Here is a 21,800-nt window from a genome sequence, read left to right on the forward strand (position 1 = left end):
TACAAACCATTGGCCATCAGGAAATTGCAAATCAAAACCACAACATATCACTTCACACCTACTAGGATGGCTGTCATTTAAAAAAATGCAGAAAATAACAGTTTAGGAGAAAATACAGAAAAATAGGAACCCATACACTTTGTTGGTGGCACTGTAGAGATGTATAGCAACTGTGGAAATTGGTTTGGCGGTTCTTCAGAAAATTGAAAATAAAATTACCATATGATCCAGCAATCCCACTTCTGGGAAAATACCCAAAATAATAAAAGCAAGGACTCAAATAGACATTTGTACACCACTGTTTATAACAGCATTGTTCACAACAGCCAAAAGGTAGAAGCAACCCAAGCATCCTATAATGGATAAATGGACAAGCAAAACAGGGTATAAACATACAATGGGGTATTATTCAGTCACAAAAAGGAAGTTCCAATGCATGCTGTGACATGGATGAACCTTGAGTACATCATATTAAGTGAAATAAACCAGACACAAGCAGACAAGTATTATATAACATTGCTCACATGAAATACCTAGAAGAAGCAACTTCACGGAGACGGAGAATGGTTTATCGGTTACCAGGGGCAGAAGAGGTGAGGCAGAAAGAGGGACCATTAACTTAATGGGTGAGTAGTTCCTGTTTGTGGGAGATAAAAACACTGGGGTAATGGATATGAGTGATGGTAGCACAATATTGATAATAAAATAAATACTACTGAATTGTACACTTGAATGTGGTTAAAATGTGACACTGTGGGCTTTATATCAGTTAATACAATAATTTTTTCTTAAATATCACAATGGAAAACAGTAAATAAGCTCTCATTGTATTAGAAATATAGAAAGAATAATATAAAAATAATAAAGACATCTAAGTAATGAGGTTAAATGACAAACTATAAACAAAACAATTCATGATATAAATACTTTGAGTTCCATAAAGTAGACAGTAAGCCTACATATAAGGAGGAAAAACAGACAATTTTAAAACAAACATACCGAAAATGTTTAATTTTTAGAAGTTTATAAAAATACATAGAAAGTACGCACCTCCAGATGGGTCACTGGACCAGATAAGCCCTGAAATGCGGAGGGGCCAGCTGCTCCAGAACATCAACTAGTTCCAACTGCCTATCCCATAGTATCAACAGCCCTTCCGAAATGAAAAAGCTAGACTGGGCATAGCCCAAATACCCCTAAAGATTGGGAGAAAGCTCAAAGGTGTTGGCGGTGTTATACAGAGACTACAGGTTTTAACAAATAAATATGAGTGCTAAATCATTATATTGATATTTCTTTTAGTTTCCAGTATCTTAGAGCAGCTGGAAGCAAAAATCTAAAATTGTGCAACTGTAACCCAAACCAACCTCTGAAATCTGTTCCACAACTAATTGTTGTGATGTGCTTTGAAACTTACTGCCTTTCTGTATAAATGTTATTTTTCACAAAAAAAGAAAAAAAAAGTTGATCGTGATGACAAATGCATATTATGAACCACTGATTGTACACTTTGGATGATTACACGGTATGTGAATATATAATATATATCAACAAAATATAAAATTAAATTTAAAAAAATTATGTAGAAAGTAAAATAACATTAACTTGTTTCTCTTTAAATTTGTAAAACTCTTTCTGTATAGCTATTAATATACCAAGTCATTACCGTTAGGCATGCTAAGTTTTGAAATGAAAAGCACTTCTAAAGTGACTGCTATTCTTCAGAATAAACAGAAATTCATTTACCAGTATTTTCAAGTTTACAAACAATAAGAAGTGTACATCTTTTATAAATATTCAATCACATTCGACTCTGTACAACTTGAACCATTTTTACACATTTATTCTGTCACATGTCAGCATTTGCTTGATGCAGGATGGTAAGACAGGATATAGCTGAAGCAGAAAGAATATGAATAGGAGCCTATTTGATAATTTATTCGTTTTAATATACAAGATTCTTGACTATAGCCCAAACCAGATCTTCAAAACAGAATCTCAAAATAACACTAATTGCACCTCAGTTCTGATACAGTGGCTTGCTGTAATAGACAACCATAAAACATCCAATCAACAGTATTGGCAAAGTCCTCTGAGGGAAGGGAGAAAGAATATGAAACTATTAAACCTTAATATCAGAAAATCCCCTGATACTGTGTCAAACTTTAGCGATACCCAAACCAATAGACCATGCTCTTGATCATGAGGCTTACTCTTGTGAAGCTCATGTAGGTGGCGGAGAAGCTTAGACTACCTATAGGCATGCCTAAGAGTTACTTCTGGAGGACCTCTGTTGTGGCTCAGATGTGGCATCTGTCTCTCTAAGCCCAACTCTGCAAGTGAAATCGTTGCCCTTCCCCCTTTGTGGGACATGACATCCAGGGGTGAAAGTCACCCTGACAAACATGAGAGAAGACTCCGAGGGATGAATCCAGACCTGGCACCATGGGATCAACAATTCCATCCTGACCAAAAGGGGGAAAAGAAGTATAATTCATAAAGTATCAGTGGCACAGAGAGTTCAAATAGAGTCAAGAGGCTACTCTGGAGGTTGCTTCAGGTAGACCTTGTTACCTATCATAACCCGCCAACCCCAACCAGGACCATTCCAGCCAATCCTAAAGAACACTTAGGGCAATAGATAAGATTTACAACAGTTCCATGCACTAGAGTAACTTTCCAGAAACCTACAACCTCCAGATGGGTCCCTGGTCCAGATAAGTCCTGAAACCTAGCCTAGCCTCTCCAGAACATCAGATAGTTCCAGCTCCTTACCTCATATTAGTGACAGAGCCTTCCAATACCAAAAATTTAGAACTGCCATAACCCAAACAACCCTAAAGAGAGTTATGGAAAGATCAAAGGTGATGGTGGAATTATATAGAGAATATAGGATTTAACAATTGAGTATGAATGCTAAATCATTAAACTGATATCTATTTAGTTTCCAGTATTTAAAGCAGATAGAAGTAAAAAGCTATAACTGTGAAATTGTGACCCATGTCAAAATCTGAAATATGTTCTACAACTAATTGTGGTGCTGTGCTTTAAAATTCATAGCTATTTTGTATATATATGTTATTTTTCACAAAAAAAAGAAAAAAATGTGATTGTGATGACAAAAATGTATTTTAAGCTCTCTAGCTTCCTATATTCCGGAGCAGCTAGAAGGAAAAATCTAGGAGAATCATATATATGGCAGCCCATGACAAACTCTGGGATCTGTCTTATAACCACTTGTTGAAGCGTACTTTGAAAACTATTGTTTTTTTTAATTTCTTTGCTTTTTTGTTATACTATACAATTTAAAAAGTTAAAAAATTAATGGAACTATAAATTCACAATAAGGCTAAGTTACATAATGCATGCACACACATGTAATAGCCATCTTAAACAGTATCTTGTATTGTTGCTGTGTCTATAATTCTGACAATTAAGTTTAAAAAATTGGAGGGAAACGCTAGAAATTTTAAGTTAGATTCTAGTCACTGGTGAATGAGACTTTGAAATGTGTTAAAGAAAATAAAATAGAACTTTTTACACAATAAATGCCATGAACTCAGAGTATAGACTTTTGACTGGTAATTTACTGTACTGCAGGTAAGAGAGCCAACATTCCACACAGCTCTAACATTGGAATCTTCAAAATGTGGTACTGCTATAAGACACCTTACAAATATATGTGACAATAATACTAAAGCAGGTAATTTTCTATTTTCTGTAGTATGGTGTTTTAGTTTCCTAAGCTGCTTAAAGCAAATACCATGAAATGATCTGGCTTGAAAAAGGAGAATTTATGAGCTTACAAGTTTTGAGGTTGAGAAAATGTCCAAATCAAAGCAATATCAAGGCATGCTTTCTTCCCAAAAACAAACTGCCAGTGATCCTTGGCTCTTCTGCCACATGGCAAAGTACATGACAGGGTCTGCTGGTTTTTTCCTTCTCTTCCAGGTTCCAATGCTTTCACCTTCTTGTTTCCATGGCTTTCTCTCTTGTCTCAATTTCATTCTCCTACAGAGGACTCCAGTAAGAGGATTGAGGCTCATTCTGATTGAGGTGGGTTGCACCTCAACTGATGTAACCTCATCAAAAGGTCCTAGTCACAATGAATACAAACCTACAGGAGTGGATTCAATTTAAGAACATGATTTTTAGAGGTACATACTGCTTCAAACCATCACATATGTTAACAGCCAGTGAGAGGAGTTAAAGCTCTAAACAGCCATTAAGAAATATGAAGCATCCATATACTACTATTCTCTCTCTCTCTCACTCTCAGTCTCTGTCTCACATACACACACACACACACATGCACAAACACACACACAAGAAAGGAAAAGGGTCCTTTTGAGCCTCACTCAGAACCTATTTACTCTTAACATGAATACCATTTGGACAGTTATACATTTGATTTCTCTAATTCACAAAGGGCAAAGGATAATAATAACAAAAAAATAGAAAAGACTGGTTCACTAAAGCAAGGCATCATAGAGGACAATCTGGGGGCAGCAGAAAGTCATAGAAGGCTGTGGTCATTCAATGTAGGCACCAACATCTCAGCAGTACTCGAAGGGGTCCTGTCACACAGTCCTAAATAACAATCATTGCTTTAACAAAATTTTTTTTAAAACATCTGTGCGGTATGAGGTTAACAAATAGTGTTTAGTGCTTAGAATGTGCCATGGACACGTACTAAAGTCTTAAACTCATACATTAAATGATCCTAACATCTCCATGGGACTATCAACTTCATTTCACAGAAGAAAAAACTGTCTTGGAAGAGTTAAGAACTTGTTCGAGATCACACAGCTACTAAGTGGTAGAACAAAGATTTAAATCCAGGTTTGTCTGATCCAAGGCCCATGCTCTATTCTAAACTACTATACCATGTTCTCATGGTGATCACATGCCATTAAGAAGTAAATTATGCTGTCACCTGTTTAAGCAGGAAAATAATACATTTTACAGAGATTTCCATTTAAAAAACTATTTTGAGACTACAAAGTCACCTCTATTTATAACAATTTAGTTCCAATAATCCCAGATAAGTACATACGTACTATAATATTTGCTAGGAATTACAAGTGTGACTCAGTAGTTATTATTTCTTTACTTAAACATAGTAAAAATAATGCTTGGACTCCCACTTAATTTGATAATTTGCACAGTCTAGAATCAATAGCTGGCTAACAAGCTTATCAAATGAGTCACCAAAGACAAAAATATTCATATTTATATGTGATAGCAGAAGAGCCATCACAATATAGTAACAATGCAAATTTATTCAACTCAAAATTGTGGAAATGTGCCTAGAATCAAGCCTTATAAAACATATTTTGGAATTCGAGTCATGTCATTTTTGTTTATTTGATCTCCTTATTGTCTAAACTAGGCTCATCTCAGCATAAACACACATCACACCTGTCCCTCACTGGAAATTTCCATGGCAAACTTGAAAGGCATAGGCAACATATATAGTCAATTTTATGTTGGTACAATTGTATAGGACACAAAGTTTTTTCACACACACAAATTTAGCTCAAAGTTAGAAAGGATATTTTACCATAGTAAAAAAAAAAAGGACATTTTTTAGTGTGTTTTATTTTTAATATCAAGATCATTATACAATCAACAGAGATTCTGCTATCCTAATCCTCATTTTCTTATGGTACCAAACTCCTTTCCTAGATATGCAACACTTTTATTTCATTCATAGTGAAAATATTTTTAGGGTCATGAGCTCAAACTGACCCTTGCAAATACTGAAAATATTTTCTTTCCAAACCATTAAAATGAGAGACTCTGACTTCAAATAAGCAAGAAAAATAAAACCCTGATTAAAGAGGAACTAATCATGCAGCCAACTCCTGCTATTTCAAGTTTCAAAGACTGAAAATCCATCTCAAATATTTCTTATTAACTCTCACTGACTTGATTGCTCCACTTATTTCAAAGTCCTTGCAATATCACTAATGCTCCATGAACATGTATTCTCTGAGTTTTAATTGCATTGTTAGTTTCTACCATGTTTTAAGCCAGAGAAACTCAAGAATGAATAACAATAGTCAATAAAATCATGCGTACTGGAAGTGTACTAGGATTTAGGCACTGTACCAAGTATTTCGCATGCTCTGCTCGATTTCATCTTCACAAAACCCTTTTGCCTTTTTGTACTACAGTTTTATAGATGCTCTTATCACTACACTGACTTAATTTATTGTGTTACTTAATGACAACCCTAAAAAATGCATATTATCCCACTAAACAGACAAAGAAATTAGATCCAAGAAATAGAAGATAACTTGTCAGTTACACAATCACACAGCTAGTATAAAATAACTGGTAGGGACTGGTAAGAATTGTCTGACTGCCAATTTCAAGCTCTTATCCTCTGTCTCAAAGAACTCACACAGTATAGGGTGATGTGAAGTATGAGTTATTATATGCAGTGGGTGAGATGAGGAACTTATTCCAGTTTTTCCAGTTCTAAAACTGATTGTCCAGCATCCTGAGAACACCTCACTTCTGGGAACATTGGAAATGTTGGTCAACCCATGCTTGTTATATTAGTGACATGGCAAAAAAAGTACAATAGGATAACATTCAGAGAAGGGGGCTACTCTTTATGCCCAAATTCTACTGAAAGAAACTTTATTGGGCACTGTACAAACTGTAATTAACACTGTGGCAAAGGACAGCAAAAGTAGACCAGACAGAGTGACAATGTTAACAAAGGTGTGGGAAAAGATCACATGACAAGTTCTAGGATGACTAGACTAGGTTTAGCCAGGTACTGCAGACCTGACAGAAAAGGGGATGGCCAAGTGTGGTTGGAAAGGAGAACATCATCTAGGAGGGATCAGAATAAATCTTAGAAGAGAGAACTAAGAATGAGGATGTGATTTTACCTCCATATCCCTTCCACAGACCTAGTATGAAAGAAAGGCTTTCATGAAAATGAGAATTTTGGCTTTATGATTTAGTAAGGGATATGTGTACCTAGGTAGTAGAATATCAATTTAAATGAGTTTTGACTGGAAGCCTCATTTATTTCAAGGGAGTAGAATCACTGTTAGATGCACAACTGATAATGGCACTATCAGATAGTTCAGGGGAAACAAAAACCAAAAATACAAAAACTAGATTTCCCCAACCCCTATCCATAATTGTTCCCTCTTTTTTTCTCCTTGATCTAATACATCAGAACTGACTGCAAGATGATAGAAATCTAACACAAACCAGTGTAAGTCAAAGGGGACTTGATGAATTCACAAAGCTGAAAATTCAAAAGGTACATTAGCTGGATTCAAGGGCTTAAGCCATATAAGAGGACGGAGTTTCTCTCCTTCTCTCCTCTGACTTCCCTTCTGCTGGCTGCTTTTCTCAAGTACATGCATGGTGACCTCCACAGCAGTGGCAGACACACATCCTTCCTGACTCTAATCTCCCTGTCCATAGTAATTGGTTAAGGGGCCTGCACGTACCTACCTTCAGCCACTGAGAAGCAGCAATACATCTTACGGCTCCTCCGTGGTTCTCATTGGAGCCCATGTCCATTCTTGAAAAAATACTGTAGAAGGGGAGACTCCGTGCTCCTCCTCGCCAGGCCTGGGAGACATTTTTCAATCCTTAAGCAGGAAATGTAGTCTCAGCCAGACCACATGTACTAGGAACGGGACAGTAATAGAGGCCCGAGGTAAAATTGGGGTCTGTAACTGGAAGGAATGGCAAATAATTGATGTCTGTGCTCTCCCTACAGAGAGAAAAGGAGAATTAGCTGAAGATCTCACATGCATTCATTGGAGACCTGTCTTTCTTTCCTAAGAGGCACCAAGCTATATTTCCAATTCCCAGCTCCCCTAAAAGTGAGGAAAGGCCAAAAACCTGAGTTCAGCTCAATAGAATGTGGGCTAAAGTCATGAAACCACCTCCAGGCTGGGCGTAAAATAATTTCTTATGAGATGTCTCTTGAAATTTCTCTCCCTGCCTCTCATACTCTGGCTTAATGATGAGGATTCTAGGGACCTAGAAGAAGACAAAGCCACAAGAGTATATGGAACCTGAACCCCTGAATGACCACATGGAAGCAACTCAACCAGGAAACATGCTGCCAGCAATGGATCACCTCATGAGCAAGAAGGAAGAAGTCATTTTAAGTCATTGCAAATTTCAAGATTATCCATTACAGGTAGTGTTGGCTTGTCACAAGGCCCTGTGAGACTTGGCTCCTTGACAGGAAGCATGTTAGAACTTTTTCATTACAACAATGTCATTAAAGCAAAGAAGAGGCTTGAAAAGACATGTGCACACACACACACACACACACAAATACATATAGCAAAGAAGTGAAGAAAATTGGGAGGATGGGGAATTTAGGACAATTGTGCTTTTAGGGAAAGTCAGGAGGAAATGAACAAGGCACTTTCCTGAAAGAGGTAACTGATAAGTATACAGTATATCTGCTTACCTACATTGTGAGACGGTATATATCATCAATTTTTTTAATTGTGAAAATGCCACAAACACATGCTGAACAAGAAGAAACATGATTCTATCAGGTTCAAAGGAGAATTTTCTTGGCAAAAGTTTCCACTGCAGCCACTAAACACCAAATTGCAATGAGCATTTTTGCAAAAGGCAAATACATACGAAAGGTGACATCAGAAATATTCTCTAACCTAAGAGGGACAAGACGATATATGAGTGCAAGAAGAGGGATCATTTCTTTCAGGAGATCCTAGAGTTACAGAGGCATCTGTAGTTATGCAGGAAATAATGAAAAAATGATTGCAAGGCTGAGAGAAAAACAGGAGGGATTCCTTTCTTGGGAGGTAGGCATGTTCTATGAAGAGCCATGCCATGGATCGAAAGGATGATCAGGAGAATATTTTAGCTGTGAACTTACCAACACTTGCTTCATTACAAATTGAGAAGGAATTTATCCTCACATACTGTAGCCTGAAAGTGGCAAAACAGAATACCCACCATGGAAACGTAAGAGAAAAGTGGTAATTCAGGACACAGATCCTGGCAATTTGTTTCTCCAAAGTGAAAGAACATTGTAGTGGAGGTCCTACTTAAATATCTTCCCTTGAACTTGGTAAGTACTCAAGATAAACCTACAGCACATCTAATTCTACTCTAGTATGCTTTCGATTAGATATACTTTTTTTCTTCTTCAGGATTTTTAATTCTCCTGGAAACTTTCTTATATACATACAAGAGGAAAAGGTGGTCCAAGTATTTAAGTAAGAAAAGTACTGAAGCAAGAACAAAGAGGCAGTACAGTGTAGCTGTTAAGAAAATGGATTCTGAAGCTAGAAAACCTGGTTCAAATCCCAGCTCAGTCACCTACTAGCTATGCCAGGCAAATGACTTAACCCTTCCATTCCTGTTTTCCTCCTCTACACAGTAGAGACAATAATGATCCCTTCCAGGAGGACAAAGTGATTAGGAAAAAAAAGTATCTGGAACATAATTAGCACTATATATGCCTTTGTTTCTACTATTACTTCATTTCTTATATCTGTTCCTGTCTTTTGGCTAGGAAAATAGGATTGCAGGAAGAAAGGGAAGCAATATTTATTGAACACAGAGTAAACGCTACCCATGGTATTAGCATGGAAGAAAATCCTAGTGGTTCACCAAACCATTTCTTCTTCTTCCTGACTACACAGCTAGACTACATTTCCCAGCCTCCCTGAAAGATACATCCCCATAGGACTGAGTTCTGGACAACACAATGCAAGCAAGAGTGACATATGTGCCACTTCAGACCTGGCCAATTATCCTCCAAGTCTGTCCCCTGTCTATAGCCTGATGCAGATGGGCAGGGTGACCCTGCTAACGGGCAGAGGCATGGGATGAATGAAGAATGGACTCTGAATCGCACTTTGGATGAGTAGTGCCGTCCAGTCAGGAGCCTACACATTAACGAGAAATGAGCACATTTCATATCTGAACCAGAATACTTCTGGGGTTCATCTGTTATAGCTATTAACCTACCCAATCTAATACAGCCAGGCTCTTTCTCTATACTCTCAAACTTAATTCCCACTGGGATGCTATGAATTAGATGTTAGCAAAATTTTATAGTGAGGCAAATAAGTAATGGAACCAACTGCCTGACATCATGAAAGTAACCAATGGTAGAGCCACTTTTGGATTCAGTTTAATCTGCTCCAAGGTAAATTATTTTTCCACCCCCCCACATGATACAGCAATGTGGAAAGGGTCATTTCTTTCTTCATTCATTTAGTCCCTGTTTTCCTCACTTCTTGATTGATGGAACTTCATTCTTTAATTTTGTTTTCATTTATGCATCCAGTTAGGAAGATCTAGGATGTCCCCCTCACAAACACAATTATCTCTCATGCCTCATTCCATCCAAATAGATATGTCCATAGCATGGAAACAAACATGAACCCATCTTTTACAGGAGACACAGCCAGTTATGCAGCTGGCTACAGTATCAGGGATGATGACTAGTACAGCCAAAAATAAGGTCATAAAGGTAAAACATCCACACCAACCATAGAACTGTGCAAAACAATCTGCTGGAATCCATGAAAACAATATTCAACTTCTGCTTATAATTTTGTATTTATTCATTCTTTATTTTCTTTCTGTGTATGCTTTGTAATCTGTGTCATATCAATATAATAATATACATGTATAACTTAAACATAAATGTTAGTGATATATGGACAACTTTTCTTCAGACAGGAGTATAAAATAATAAAATGAAAAGCAGTTAATCTAGATAATAAACCCTGCTTCCATCAAATTTAAAGCACATCAAAAAACAAAACTCTGTGCATCTTTATGTGCATACACCCTTACCTATTCATGTGAAATCAATTCGCTCAAACTCATCTAAAAGCAAATTTTCAAAAAAAAATTAATTTCCTTCATTAAAAAAGAGAATATTGTGCATTCCATCTTTATGCTGTGAATATAACAAAGGATTATCCATAAAGTTATCAGATACACTTGGCAGATGAATTCAAAACTATCATGGAGGGTTTTCTGCTGAGCACCTTAATTAATCAAGTCTCTTTTACATTTTAAGACAAAAATTTAAGTAATACATGTCCTGTGTACCTTTCAGAAGAAAAATTCTAGCCAAGAGATTAAGTGCTAAGAGGTTAAAAATAAAAAAGGAAAAGAAAACCCACTTCTGAACAAAAAGAAGGGAAAAAACAGCTAGATAAATTAAGTGGATGACAAAAAAGCTAAAAGCATTTGAAAAGCTTGCTCTCTAGTCACTCCTGTCAATCTAAACTGATTATGGAAAGATGTGCTGAACTGACTGGAGGAGACAAAGTTCCCCAAGTCAAAGGAACTGAAAAGCGTTTTTTGTAAAGGCTGTAAATAAGGACATCTGCCTTTGTTGAAATTTCCTCATGGTTCTGACCTGCAGCCGTGAACAACCTTCACTTCTATTATAATCCTGCCTCCTTATTAAGAAGGTCAGTTGTTCTGTGCTTGCCAGCAACCTTGTAGTGTTCAGAATGAAAAAATAATGAGGTTTATCACCGTGATCCTTCCTCATCAACTCAGGAGAGTTGAAGCCAGTTTAAACAAACAAACAAAAAATCAATAGCATTTTACAAGGCTGCAAAAATAATTATTCTCATGGAGCTTGGTTTGATTCTTAGCAATCAATCGGTTGCCACTACCCCTTGTGGAGATTCACAGTCTTGAATGAAATCAAGATGAAGATAGCAAGAGTAAACTTAGGGGTGGGGGAATGTAAAAATTTTCTCCTAAAAGCCACAAAATCACCTCATTGTGTCTGCTTCCATGGCACACTGTCCTTTTTCACCCACATAGGTAGAAAGATAGAGAAAAAGAAAGAACTTGCTAATCAGGCCGGCTTGAAATGCTCCTACGTGGACCTGCCTGTACTAAATCTAAGTCTTGACTCTCCTACTCCACTCCCTAACGGACATAAATCATTAAATCTCAAACATGCAGGAATACAAACACATTTCACATTATTCTGTTAAGTACAGCCAAATCAGTTACATAGAGTTACTCCTTGACTCATCTGGTTTCCAACACAGTAAACTGGAGGAGCTTTCTGGGAATTAAAAGACCCCGCTATTCTGACAAATATGCCCTCCCACCCCCATGCTGATTCCAGTAGGAAAACTAGAAAAAGTTCCACGAACACTCCTCCCAGGGGTAGAATTCTTCCGGGCAAACAACCTCCATCACATCCCAAAATCTGCCATATTCCCCTTCTTCTCGCAGAAGATGATACTCAAGGTGATCAGGCACACTTATTCGCCCTACACAACCTCCGCAAGCCTTTTCAGTTCAAATCTGGAGACCCCCGCGCAAAACCCACCGCCTTAGCTCCCTCCCGCGCCAAGCCGCCGCCTCGCAGCGGCTCCGCGGTGCTGCAAAATGTTTTCATGCAGTAGACTCCCTGACTAGTTCCGAGAGATTTAGGAGCCCACGTCCTCCTACCCACACCTCCACATCTTTCACAAATAATAAAATATACACTTGAATCACAAAGAAAGGAATTGCACAAAGGTTTTCTGGCAGAAGGCGGGCCAGCGGGTTGGTGTCTGCGGGGCTCCTGGCACACATCTCACTGCATTTCTGGGTCCGGAGAGATGAGGCGATTGCTTTTGCCTCTCAAAGGAAATTGACATCAGCTGAAGTTGCTGGACGCGAACACCACCCTCGCAAGCTCCCTAGACAGAGACTGGGGAAACCAGGTACGCGCCACAAGACCGGGGACCTCGTTAGTGTGATTGGCCGCTTTGCCCCCAGCGCTTAGCACTGAGACCCGCACACAGAGTCTGAATGAAATACAGCTCCTACGGGCTCCTAAATCCCTTAGTTCCTAAATCCTTTCCAACACCTGCCCGAGTTCGCCTTCCGCTTCAGCTGGGATATCGGAAACATCACAAGTCCCGGGATTGGCATTAGAAGGCAATCGTGCGCCAGGGGAGAGCGCGCGCGGAGAGGGAGCAGTAGCTAGAACGAGTTGAGGGAGCTAAGAAAAGCTTCCCGAGGCATTCCGGGCTCTCCGCTCCTTGTTTTGTGGCTGCCTCGCAGTACAACAAACTTATTTTCCGACTAAAAAGGAGAAGGGTCGCCGTGGGGGGTGACAGTGGCGTTGGTATGGCCCCGTCCCTCCCGGGCTCAGGGCGCACAGCGGCCACTTCCCTGGCATTGCAGGGTTGTCCGGTTCAAGGCAGCCTCGCAGAAGCGAGAGCCCCGGGTAGCTCCTCTCCACCCCGCAGCCTTCAAGGGCCGTACTCTTTCCCCCAGATCCGCGAGCCCGTGCGCCCAGGCTGGTGTCGGATCCCGGCAGCTCGTGTCTCACTTACCTCAGCACCTGAGCGCTGGGCCCCGGAGATCCTCAAGGCGGCGCCGACACAGTCCGAGGGTCCCGGTGTAGTGGCAAAAGCTTCCTACTTGCGACCAATCCTGGTGTTGAACCCGGTGCTGGGTCTGGTGCCGCGCTCCCCTCCTTTCTTGCTTTCGCGGCGGCTCAAAAAACCCGGCAACGCGGAGTTCAGCTGCCGGTTCCTCGGAATAGAGGAGGGGGAGAGGCGTGAGGAGCGGAAAGAGGCTCGGGGAGGGCGGGGACCCGCGCACAGCTGAGCTGGGCATGCTCCGTGCGGTGGCAGGAGGAGGCCGGTGCTCGTGCGCAGCACCTGCCGGGCCCTGCCTGGGTGGAGGCGGCGGCTCCTGGCGCCCGCACGCGAACTTGGTAAAGGTCGCCTCTCCTGTTCCCCGGCCCTATAGACTATCAACCCGGCTCCCGTGCAGGGGCGTAGAGAGTGTTCTGCCTAGTAGTAGGGGATATACGAAGCTGAAGCCTGTCTTTTGCAAACGGAATATTGGAGATGTACACGCGGGGCACAAGGAGACGTGACCTGCCCGGGTACCCAAACCTCTGGCCCCTGTAGACGTGGAATTCGGGGCGTCCTGGCCAGGGTCAAAAAACACTCCCGCTTCTGGATTGAGAAGTCTGAAGCCATGGGTGAGACCTGAATTTGAGAAGGAGGAGGAGGAGGGGACGTTTGGTAGGTTTCACCTGTATGTCTTTAGGTTGAGGACGTTGGCGAGATAGGTGGTGTTACAGCCCGGGAATCTCACCATTGCAGCGTGCTTTCAAACTGGAATACGTGCGTGGGAGAAGAAACGGTTGTGATGAAACAGATACAAGGATCAATTTGTGGTGTGTGGGCATATTGAAAGCCTTGCCATTCAAAAGCAAATGCTTAGCACAGTGGTGTTACCTTGATCATTCACAGTCATGCCTCCTCCTCGGAGAAATTACCCCACTCTCACCCCAACCCAAATCTCAGGGTAAGCTTAGGGGACAGTGCCCCAGCCCCTCACCCGCCCAGCACAAAGTGAGTCTGACAGGCAGAGCCAGCCGCCCTCATCTGGAAAGCTTTTGCAGCAACTCCTGAAGGAACCAGGGCTTCTCTCTCAAGGGAAGAGCTACTTCAGGGTAAAATCCCCGAGGGCTTTGCCGAACCGAACCGTAGTCTTCCATAGCTCAGCCACACAGAGCTACATAAACAGCTTATGACCGTTTACACAATCATATAAACATACTCTGACATCTCCATTATGTGGAAAAGATGTTAACTGGGCAACTATTTTTAAACTACTGTAGTAAGCAAACATGCAACTCCTACAAATACATGCGTTTGCCTTGTTAGTTCACACAATATTTTGTTGTTGTTGTTTTAAATTCCTATTCAGGAAATGGGGAATTCAGACATGGTGGTGGGTATTATTGTGGTCAAAACGTTCACCGCTTAAAATTCCATGGCCTTCTTGGTTGTTGAGAATAATGTTAGGGACGAGAGATTAGTTTAGTGGGGTTTTTTTTTTCTCCCCTGTTGGAGAGAAGTTTTCAGATTTTTCCCCTCTTTTTTCTTCCTCAGTCATGTTTCTCTAATAGAGGCACTTAGCAAAAAAAAAAAAGAAAGAAAAAAAAAACTGGAATTTTGGTTATGCAAATGTTTTCCATGGTAAATGCCTACATATTAAGGTGCATGGTTTCCACTTCTTTTGAAAGCTTTTGTGATCCTGCCAGAATCACGCTGTATAAAATCATGATTTTTAGGTTATTTTTCTGCAACCAGTAGATTAAAATATCTCTCTTTACCAAAAATATGATTTTCAGCAAAAATAATATAACACATATATGTTCAGCCAGAAAATATTCCTGTGTACACATACTCAATACACTCAGGAAAAGTTAAGTTTTTGCTTTTAAACTTAAGGCAAAATTTCAAAGAACAAAGAAAAAAAGTAGTCACATTCTCCCAAGGGGACTATAAACTGGAGCAATTTTCAAACTTTCATGAAAATTCCAGGCAAGATTCCTTAATAGAGTGTGTGAACTTCAAACTTTAAATATTTTGTTTCCATCCTTTCCTATAACCCTTTTTCTGTTTCTGATAGATGCTAGTCATTCTATTCTAGCAAGTGTTGGTAAACTAAAAAATGACCAAACTTAGAATCTGCTCCACAGTTCACCATGTAGTTGGGAAAACAGATATGGGTGGTATCAAGGGGATATCATTTAAACATCAAGATGAGATATTTTTTTTTCTTTTCACTAATATGTTCCCAACCAGAAAATCCTATGATTTATTAGCACTCCCCAACATTTCCCTCAGAAGAACAGTGGCTAGTTTAACGTGCAACCAGTAATCCAGTCCCTTTTTTGCAACCCACAGGGAAGACAAAATGCTCAGCTGTCCCCTCTGTTAAAGAAGAAAGCCTCTTACTGAAGCTCCTAGGATTGTGGGATGTTCTGGCAAAATCAGACCCAGCTAAAAGGGGATTGGTTTGTTTGGACGACAACATCCTCAAGCATATGACACCCTCACATCCAGGAACCTACCTGGGTGCCACTTTCTTGTTGAGGGAAACTGTGACTGGGATTTGCATGGCAGGGAGGGGATGTTCTAAATGAATCAATTAATGCAGTCAGCAGCAAGTTCAAAACTACTGCACTGAGACCCAGCTCTGCATCTGTGCATGAATGAATTACTAGTGCTCATGTGATTTGCAACAGTCATCACTGGAATGCAATGGAAAATGTATTCTGCCCTTTTAGCCCAGTTATTGCCTCAGCAGAGAGCTGCAATAATCCTACGTCCATCCCTGCCCTCTTAGAGGCAGAATAACTAGACACATACGAAGTTTTACCTCCAGGTCTTTTAATAGGAGTATCTATGTGAGCACAAGGTCACCTCTTACCTCATTAAACAAATTTAAAGGAGGTCTGAAAACTCTTAAGGGAAATCAACGCTGAAAATACTTTTGACTTTTTGGAGACATAGACCAAATACATCATCAGGTTGGACTCAGCATGCAATAGTTTTGCAAACTCCAGGAAGGGCAACTCTCTGCCTGCCCTCTTATTCCATCCCCACACATCCTAGGGATTTAATGGGAATGGATTTAACATAAGAGGAGGAAAGAAAAAGAGCAGCACAGGAAAAGAAATATGGCTTTACCGACAACATCTGATTTGATTCGATTTTCTCCTTACACTCTGTGTCCAGTGGGATTAAAACAAATCTACAAGCACCACCCTCTTTGTTCTAAATAAGAACTTGAATAAGGTCATCTAAAGTCAGAGGTGCCCCAATCAGATAAAACATGACTTGGTTTTGTAATTAGTTGTTGTTGTTGTTTTTAATGTATTAGATACATGAAGACATCTTCAGGTATAAAGCACCACTCATCTCCCATCCTAGTTTTAAGACAAAACTTCAAATTAGCTTTAATAAAGTAGATAAAGCAATGATTTGAGAAAGAATTGTGTCAAGAAGTGCTTTGTGTTCTGTGCTGAAATGGAGTACAATGAAACAGAGCTCAGGTAAAGATTTTCAGTCCCAACTTCTAAAGCTGCCTCCAGTGCAATTGTTTTAGGTGACTGATTGAAGCTTCAGCTTCAAACTAAGGACAACCGAATAATAATGACTGCATAGTGGGATAATGATAATTAGCACACAAAAGCACAGTTAATTGCCATGAAGGTTGTGACACAGACTGATGGGTACAGTCAAAGTAAACTAGAAGCCTGAAACCCCAGCCAAGTCTCCTTTACTAACATGGCTGCAAGATTCCTGTGAATGTAAGCATAATGAAGTACAATTATGAATCAATCAGCTGTGCTTCCATCCACACTTTCTCTAGATTTTATTACATTCTTCATTCAAAATGCAAAAATAAAAGTCCTGGAGGTCTTTATTACTTTGCAAAATTATCTACCAAATATTCTCTTTAAATGGCTAGCCACATTAGTCCATATTGAACGCAATCCAATTTACATATAATCAATTTACACACAATTATTTTAGGAATAGCTTATTGCCTGGAAAAAAGGAAAAAAGCTGTAATTTTTCCCTATCAAAAGCTCATCTTCTATTGGCTTCCTCAAATAAATTAGATACTTCAACCACAAAGGATTTTGCAGTTTATCACAGACCATACACAGAGTTGGGGATTGAATAATGTTTCCCCAAAAAGGTATTTCAGGTCCCAATCCCTGGTCCTGTGGGTGAGAATCCATTGTAAATAAGATTTCTTCCAGATGTTCCTTCACTTAAGGTGTGGCCCCACTGAATTGGGAGGGGCTTTACCCTGGATTACTGGAGTTGCTATAAGCAGAGTGAAAGTCAGATGGAGAGAGAAGCCATGTGACCACCCAGACGCTGGAAGTTAATGGAACCTGAAAGAAAAAGAAGATGCCACTATATGTACCTCCATGTGATGGAAAACCCAAAGAATCTCCAAGATTGCCAGCCAGACCAAAAATACCGACCCCAGGAAGAAGCAAGCCCTATAGCCTCTGAAACTCTGATCCAATAAATTCCTGTCATTAAGCCAATCCATTTTACGGAATTTGTTTTAATAGTGGGGAAACTAAAACAGGATTTGTGTTTACTTCCAAAGTGAATTTTGGTGATTTTTATTTTGCTGTTGTTCAACATTATAATTCATGCAGTTGTTCACAAAGTAGGATAATTCCAAGAACTAAGGTAAGGTTAAGGGTAAAACAAGAGGGAGTTTAGTGAATTGAAGTATGTCTTTCTAGGAATTGAGAAAACTAGAGCTTTAGTCTTGGCCCAAGATCTAATAAAGACTTAGATTTCTTTATTATCAAAGTCTTTATTCATCAAAGACTGCTAAATATCTGTGTAGAAAGCTAAGTACAGAGAAAACCAATTCATGGGCTGAAATGAGTCAGTTTGATTCTACATGTCAGATTTTTACACTCTTTAAGGAATAACAGAAACAGATTCTCTCATCCCCATAAAGCCTTGAGACGACTGCCTCCCTCTCCAATAGCTTGAGAAACTGAGCCAGAAGCACCCCAAGCACCCCACTAAACTGCACCAGGATTCCAGAAACATTGATGTAATTAAACACTTGTCAGTATAAGCTGCTATGCTTTGCCGTAATTTGCAATACAACAATAGATAACTAATATATATCAAGATATTCTGTTTTGATAAGTCTGGAATGAGGCTTAAACATGTACATTTTACAAATCAACCAACTGATTCTGATTCAGGTGGTTCTTAGATGGACTCTTATAAACAACTCTTTTGTAAAACTGGGTATTTGGGGATGAAAGACTTACGAAGAAATTAAAGAACTCGTTAAATTATACATCTTTCATTTTCTCCCTAAACAATTGATATTAAATTCACATAAACATAATAAAGTATATATTTCCAAAAATATTACCATTTCAAACATACTGTTTTAACATCACTTTTCCACTTAAAATGTGTCCTGAAATTTTTGCCTGTCACTAAATAATTTTCTATGCCCTAATTTTTAGAACCTGCTTAATAGTCCATTTTAGAACATAGTTAAATTAATCAATTCCTTATTTTTTGTGCATTTAAATTGCTTGCGTCAAAGCAACTCTTTGACAAACATATTGAAGTTAAATTTTACAAATATCCTTAATTATTTCCTTAGAATAAATTCCCCAAATTAGAACAATTTGTCAAAAAATATTGTGATTTTTGTCTTTATTATTATGTTCTTTTTGGGAGATACCCATGACCAACAATTAGAGGTTGGAGTAAATTGTAAACAAAGAAGATTGGAGTCTAAACTCTGTACCTGAGAACATAGCAAGAAGGCATAAAAACTCATCTAACTGTCCATAAGCTCGATAAAGTACCAATTCTTTGTTCCTGTAGGCCCTCCAACAGCCCTTTGGATAAAAGGTTCACTGGAGGCTAATGTCACAATATTGTAGGGGTAGGATGTTTTAATTGGCATCAGGCAACAAAATCCCTCTGAACACTGTAAACGTAGAACTGATTGGCATCATAAGTCCGAGGTCCCATCCCCATTAATATTGACTATTAGACTCACCAGACTTTCATGCTGTTTTCTGCAAGAGCAGTACACGCTGTGCAATATTTCTAGCCAACCCCCTTTATCTTGAACACCACTCTTCTATTTCATCAGTGAATGATCATTTCTAACTTCAATTATACCAATTAACAAAGCCGCTAGCATTGATCTTAGATAAAGTAAATTGAATCTCTTCTGGGTTTCTGATAAGAGGCTTACAGATGTTAACTACTTAACTCTGGAATGTGCATCCCTGATTAGGGTACTGCAAATGTTAAACAAGAGCAATGATAGTGTAGGTTAAAAACAACACATACACACAGGGAGTCATTCTTCAGACTGTGTTAACATTTGAAAATAAATTGATTGCAACACAACAAACATGCACATTTTTAATATGAGGTTTATTCATTTTCCAAAATTTTGTGTTAATTTACTCTCTCATCAGCAGTACTTTCCCAGTTCCTTGCTAACTGGTTCCTTGCTAACCAAATATTATAATTTTAGTTATATCTTCTCTAATTTGTGGACATAAAGTATTTTCTATTTGTCTTTTATTACTAGCAATGTTAAACACTTTTCATGTTTCCTTGTTATATACATTTTGTGAGATGCCTATTTTTGCTTTTTGTTTATTTGTTTGAGGGTACATCTTTTCCTAAACATTCATTACAATTTTTAGTATTTTTAAGAGGAAAAACTTTTATCTGTAATACATGTAAATATTTTCTTCTGCTTTGCTTTTTAACTTTAGTTATATAGATATATTTTCCATTATTATGTAATAAAATGTATTTTCCTTCTATTTCTATATTTGATATTATATTATAAAAGTCTATTATTATGTTCTAACTTTTAGAATGGCAGAGTCAGGGGCTCTAAGGACCTACTGTCCCAGCAAAATAGTCCTAAATGATGAAAATTTTTGAAAGAGTAATAGAGAAATGGAAGAAGACATAAAAAGGGAGGTAGGAAGAAGTGGGGGGGGGGGGCGGAGAAGGAAAGAAGGGTAAAAGGAAGGAAGGAAGGAAGGGAAATAAACAGAAAGAGAAGGGAAGGGAAGGAAAGGAAGGAAGGAAGGAGGGAGGGAAGAAAGGAATGGGAGAAAGAAACACTTTAAGTCTCTAGAAGAGTTCTTAAGGACATACTTATAGTGAAGAACATTCAAGAAAATCTATTAAAACTCAGAGAATAAACAGCAAAAGTCTGTGATATTTGAACCACAATCCACTCCCTGTCTATATCAACCTTGCTTGACATGGCAGAAACTCCACTTAAGTGGGTGAAACCAAGAACACAGGACCTTCTCTCCACTACTCAGCCTCCATTGCAGGGCTATGGCATCTTTCTGAGAATGTCAGGCCATTAGCATTTCTCACCCTTCTCCCACCCCATTGCAGAAGTTAAATTCCAGGAGTGCACAAACAAAAGGGCATGCAGCACCTACTCATAGATTAAAGACTCTACCTCAGGCATGGATGGCTGAGAATACTGGGGCACCAATCATTCCCTACAAGAGAACCCTTGTAACAGCTGATTTCTCAGGAGAAACAATGTAGAAGGCTAAAGGCAGTGGGATAGCATATTCAAAGTGCTGAAAGAAAAACACTGTCAACCAAGAATACTGAATCCAGGAAAGCTTTCTTTCAAATCAAAGACAAAGAAAGACACTCTGATATAAAGAAAACCTGAGAGAATCTGTTGACAGCATCTATTCTTTTTTTTTTTTTACATGGGCAGGCACCAGGAATCAAACCCAGGTCCTCGGGCTTGGCAGGCAAGCATTCTTACCTACTGAGCCACCGTGGCCCACGACAGCAGCTATTCTTAAAGGAAACAATAAGGGAAATTCTTCAAGCTGAAAGGAGGTGACCTAGACCATAATTTGAATGCACACGCACACACACACATACATAAAGAGCATCAGTAAAAGTGAGTTTGTATCTATAAAAGGCCGTACAACCGTATATTTCTTCTGTTTTTCTCTTAAACTATTTAAAAAACAAAGGTGTAAAATAGGTATATAATTGGTTTATTAGGTCTATAACATATAAAAATATATTTGATAATAACAGCACAATGGTGATGAGTAGGAAAAAAGACCTTTTTCCCTAAGAATATAACATTATAATATAGTTGCAATATAATATAATATTACACCAGATGGTAACTCAAATCCATAGAAACAAATGAGGACTACCAGATAGTAAATAGAATAGTCAATATAACATGATAAAATTACATACTTTCTCTCTCTTCTTCTCTCAACTTGGCTAAAATGTAAAATTATATAAAATCATTATTATAAAAAGGTATTGTTGGATTGTGAGTTATGTAGATTTAATATGTATAATAAGAACAGCACAAAAAAAGCAAGAAATGATATAGAATTACAAGTAATTTTCTAAATCACA

The 21,800-nt window shown here is 38.8% G+C and overlaps 1 long non-coding RNA gene across 5 annotated transcripts; it reads left to right on the forward strand.

Moving 5' to 3' along the window:
- The first annotated feature begins 445 nt into the window (after positions 1-445).
- Positions 446-16,732, forward strand: LOC143656912 (uncharacterized). 5 transcript variants are annotated; one of them, XR_013162630.1, is made up of 4 exons: positions 446-626; positions 3,601-3,703; positions 7,760-9,100; positions 9,678-12,466. It is a non-coding gene; the product is annotated as an uncharacterized LOC143656912 (long non-coding RNA). The 5 variants fall into 5 exon arrangements; XR_013162631.1 differs by adding an exon at positions 3,952-4,056 and having other exon boundaries at positions 447-626; positions 7,760-12,469; XR_013162633.1 differs by lacking the exons at positions 7,760-9,100; positions 9,678-12,466 and adding an exon at positions 15,732-16,732 and having other exon boundaries at positions 451-626.
- The last annotated feature ends 5,068 nt before the right edge of the window (positions 16,733-21,800 follow it).

This window comes from Tamandua tetradactyla, chromosome 15 (assembly GCF_023851605.1).
Source record: "Tamandua tetradactyla isolate mTamTet1 chromosome 15, mTamTet1.pri, whole genome shotgun sequence".
Taxonomy (NCBI): domain Eukaryota; kingdom Metazoa; phylum Chordata; class Mammalia; order Pilosa; family Myrmecophagidae; genus Tamandua; species Tamandua tetradactyla.